At 35.2% G+C, this 5114-nt stretch overlaps 1 long non-coding RNA gene across 1 annotated transcript; it reads right to left on the bottom strand.

Moving 5' to 3' along the window:
- Nucleotides 1-2841: 2841 nt before the first annotated feature.
- Nucleotides 2842-4850, bottom strand: LOC131606582 (uncharacterized). Its single transcript, XR_009284895.1, has 3 exons — nt 4633-4850; nt 4475-4554; nt 2842-2992 (listed from the first exon to the last, which is right to left on the bottom strand). It is a non-coding gene; the product is annotated as an uncharacterized LOC131606582 (long non-coding RNA).
- Nucleotides 4851-5114: the final 264 nt, after the last annotated feature.

Genomic DNA, 5114 nt, shown 5'->3' with positions numbered 1-5114 from the left:
TCTAACAAGAGTGACGAGAATGCTTCTAACAAAATCAATGACATCTTCACAAAATCTCTTGATGCTACACAGTTTGAGAACTTGCGAAGCAAGTTGGGACTCTGCATCCTTGAAGAACCATAGAGTTAAACAACAACAAATAAAATAAAAAACAAAAATACAGGTGGAGAAGACACTTCTTTTAGCTTTGGCAACATTTGTGGCTAACACAGGGGGAGAAGTATTATGTGTCACCCCAGAACAACAAGAATGGTGGTTGTGTGTGATCAACAATTCTATTTGCTTATCTTTGTGTTGATCTATGTGTCACCCTAGAACAACAAGAATGGTGGTTGTGTGTGATCAATAATTCTATTTGCTTATCTTTTGTTGATCTGTTTGTGCTCGTGCTACTCTTGTGCTACTCTTGTGCACTGTCTGTTTTTGTCTGAGCACTATGTGCATACTGGTGATGTATGCTGTTTGTTTGTATTAGCTTGTGTTTGTTTTGATTATCCGCTGCAAGTGTTTCTCTGGTATGGTGTGACAAGATGTTTTAGCCAAAAATTTGCCAAAGGGGGAGATTGAAGGTGTTTTGCAGGTTGGCTGCATTATTGGTAAAACATACCTGGTTGATTGTGTTTATGCAGGTTGCATATATGTGTGGAGCTAATACAGGTTTTGTAGTGAATGTCATGATCGATGTCATGACATCCATGTGTGACAGCAGGAGCTGTTACTGTTTATTAATTGTGTTTCTCGTTTTATCCTTTTTATTAGTTTAGGAAACTTTTTATTGAGTGCTGCATATTTCATCCAGAAGATCCTACTGACAACACATTATGTAATAGACAGTTGGCGTGTGAATTAGGTTAACTCTGTTAACCCTAATGTGTTTCTAAAAAAGCCCAAGGCCCAAGACTGCATATAAAAAGACCTGCAATCCTAATTTGGAAAGCAGACAGATTATTGTGTATTGTGAAGAACGACTGTTCTGTATCTGTCTCTTGTGATCCACGCTATTATCTTTGATGATTGCGTTGGAATTATTTTGTGTTTTTATTGTGTCACTCTAAGCTTTTAAGCACGAGTGTGTGTCTCCTGATTAAAGCTTTTAAGTAGATCAAGGTGTGTTTTTGAAGTGCGTCTTCTATCTGTAATTGTTTATTGTGTATGTGTTATCAATGCTGTGATTAAGGGGGAGTCGAATGGAGATATTCCATATCTAGGTAGAACCTAGGTAGAAGGGTCATTGGGTAGTGATTAAGTGAGGAGTTGTAAACTAGGAGTTTAGCTCTGAATTGATACTGCTAATAGTGGACTTCATCCCTGGCTTGGTAGCCCCCAGAGTAGGTTGTTTGAATCGAATTGGGTAAACAATTCTGTGTGTTCTTTATTGTTTTTGCTGTTTGTTATTATTGTCTGTGCTGCGTAATTGTGGATGTCATAACATCCAATTTGACATCGAGCGTGTGTTACTAGAATTTTCACTTAGTATGAGGTAAGTATGAAATAAACCACTTATAGAGCAAAGGAGTGCAACAGTTGATAAGTCCACCTTTCTTATCAGTCCTATGGTGAATGGAATGATAAGTATCCCCAAGCAAAGTAGGCACAGGATTCCCAATCATGAATATCCGAATAGCATTAACATCAACGAAGTTGTCAATGTTGGGAAAGAGTATCAAACCATAGATGAGCAAGGCATGAAAAGTCTCAAAAGCGATCATACTTCCCTTACTAGCCAACATAGAAGCCTTTCCAATCAAGAACTTAGAAGTCAATCCCCAAATTCCTCCTTTTTTGGTCATGTTTGCTTTCACATCTGATATCGTCAACTGAAGAAGCTTTGCTATCTCATTAGCCTTAGGATCTTTCTCTAGAGCACTGAACGGTATATCATCTGTAACTAGCAAACCAATCCAATAAGAATACTCCTACAAAGTGGGCATAAGGTGATAATCTGGAAAGGTGAAACAGTGATAATCCGGGTCATAAAACTGCACAAGAGTCTCAAGAATCCCTTTCTCCACTTTGGTCTTCAGAATAGAGATCAATTTCCCATAACGGTTTCTGAAGTTGTCAGGATTAGGAACCAAAGTTCCTATCTCTTTCAACTCTTTCGCACTTGAATTCCTGAAAGTGTACTTCTTGATGCTTCTCTTTTGATCCATGGTACCTGTGATGTTTACAAAAAAGTCTCTAAGTTCTTTGAAAACCATTTGTGAAGGACATCTTTATGAATGCATGGTTTATGCATCAATCACAATCAAGAGCACACAAGATCACACAAAATCACACAATCAAGGTTCAAAGGTTCGACGTCACGAGCATGGAGCCATGGGTCTAACCATCCCACAAGGCGTCTTCTAAGGAATTTTGTACCTGCCGATCGGGTTCTACAAAAGTTCCCAGAGTTTTCAATCTTCTTTCGGATACTATCGACACGCACAATTGCTCATGGGCACCAATAATATGCCTAAAAAGACCTCGTCTGAGCGTAGCATCGCATGACAACAAGCCCAAATTGGTACTCGACCTTGTTTCTGCGCTACATCCTAAAAAAGACTTAGATGGATTAAAAGGGTTCTAGGACATTCTGTAACACCCCAAATTCTACCCGAAAATATCATGCGTGAAATCAGAGTATTTTAAAAACTATCAACAAGTATTTGGGATATCACATTTACTTCATATTAACAACTCATAAACAGATACATAGCACTTTAATCTCAGATAAGCACAAAACAACTTATAACAGCTCTTAGACAAACCAACTTCATTTTAATATGCAGCGGAATCATAACATTTAGCTTTATAAACAAATCATCTTATTTAATCGGAAACAAATTCAAACATCATAGTACTTCTCATTATCCAATTTGGAACTCAACAACTAAAACATGAACAACATAGAAACAACAATATAGACAACCCCCGAGTGCTACGTATCAGAGCGACACACCAACCAGATACGATGAATCTACAAACTTCCACAGTTATACTTGAGTACCTGCCCATTTCCCATGGTAGGGGAAACATCAGCAGAAGGGGTGAGATATCAAACATTATAAAGGAAAGTATGATAATACATATAGCAAAGATAAAATCATACACAATTCACCACTTCTCAATATAAGCAATTTGCATCACAACAATAATGTTAACTATCAACTATAACAATGTATTCAAGTTTACAAGTATGTCATTCAAGCACATAATGATATATACTTCATAATCACAACGTAAATTAATACAACTATCAACAATGGCAAAACATGGTTCATATATTCCACATATATACATATATCATTAATACATATATATATTTGCATTCTCATCATATACGTTTCATTTACATATATCACCAAAATCATGTATCAAATATCACCAAATTTAATTATCACATCTCATGCACACATAATAATCACCTAATCACATAATTACATATATTCAAACATCACATAACTCCAATGTAACTCAATGCAAGACATGTGACTCTATGCATGTGGTACCCAATATGGACCCAAAGTTCCACCGCTTCCGATTCATATAGAATCTAGCCACGCTTCAGATCCGGACAAGACCAAAGCCACCAAATGTAAACATATAGTTTACCGCTTTCCGATTCACTCTAGAATCCAAGCCACGCTTGTGTTTCAAAGCAATTCCACCTATGTTTCAAGGCACACTATGATATGAATGTATGTACAATCTCACAAATATATGCAATTAAGATCATCTCTACCATCTTAACTTTCCACATATCACAATAATTCAACTCTATGAATTATCCACCAATTGTACACAACATTCACAACACAAACACATCATTCACATATGAGAGGCCAATTAATCAATTACGATTCACACAATCCAATTAACACTAGTAATCATACTACCTCATGTTAATTCTCATTTTTGTCAATTATACATGAACACACATTTTCAACATCAAGCAATTAATCATTAGAATTAATGCTAACCAACTAACCATAAAGAATCAATATCAAAACAACATCATTGGCATGACAATATATATTTCTCAACATACATATTCAAGCCAAAACACAATTACAAACAATTTCTCAAAATACCGTAATTTACCGATAAACCGAATAATTGGTCCAAGTCCAACTATATTCCAATCACATAGACTTATTGGAATCAATTCAACTAATAATTTAAATATCCAATTAATAATTAAACTATATTAATTTCAATTCAACTATTATATTTCTATTCCATTATTTTCCAATTCTATAACAAAACCCATTATTTCACTATCAATGGTTTACTCACAACAAACATAACAATCTAATACACATAGATTATCAATTGCACACAACTTATCACATTTATATCATCACATTCCAACAAATCATCAAATACCCAAAATTGCAACATAGAAGAACATGGATATCAAAGTATAGAATTAAACCCACTATAACATACTATCATACAACCCTTTAGCATGAAAGAACCCCACCCTTACCTTGGCAAATATGAACTCTTTCACCATAGCTCTAAGCTTTTCTCCAAAATAAATCCTTCAAACATAATTTGGAGACACACCTAAAAACCAGTTCGGAAATCAGCTTATCAGACGAACTTAAAATCCTCAAAATCAAAATCGCTCTGGTCAGAACTTACCTCTATGAGTCAGGAACGTTGTGTCAAAACCACGCGACGATCCAACGGTTGGATTGAGAGATACATCCGTTTTGCTAAGGTGACTCAATGCTGAAACTTGCTGCGAAAATGAGGTTTCTTCTAGCTTTTCTCTTCCACCATTGTTCTCTTCCCTTTTGCCTCTTTTCTCTTCTTCCTATTTTTTCCCCCAAATGAAAATAGTAACCTCTAAAACCCTAACCTTCTCTTACTATTTCACTTATGTCAATTGGGCTTAACCCATCAATCCATCCATTATGTTTCTATCACTTAGGCCCATTTAGTTATATCTCTCTAATAACTCAATTAAGTCAAACAACACAAACACTCACATAATTAAATACTTAAATAATTATTATATCACATAATAACTAAATAAATAAGTTATTATTAAAAACACCAAACAATATAATTACTAATATAATTAATAAAAATATTAATAAAAATCGGGATGTTACAACTCT

This window comes from Vicia villosa, linkage group LG5, assembly GCF_029867415.1.
Source record: "Vicia villosa cultivar HV-30 ecotype Madison, WI linkage group LG5, Vvil1.0, whole genome shotgun sequence".
Taxonomy (NCBI): Eukaryota; Viridiplantae; Streptophyta; class Magnoliopsida; order Fabales; family Fabaceae; genus Vicia; species Vicia villosa.
This window is presented reverse-complemented; position numbering and strand designations above follow the sequence as displayed.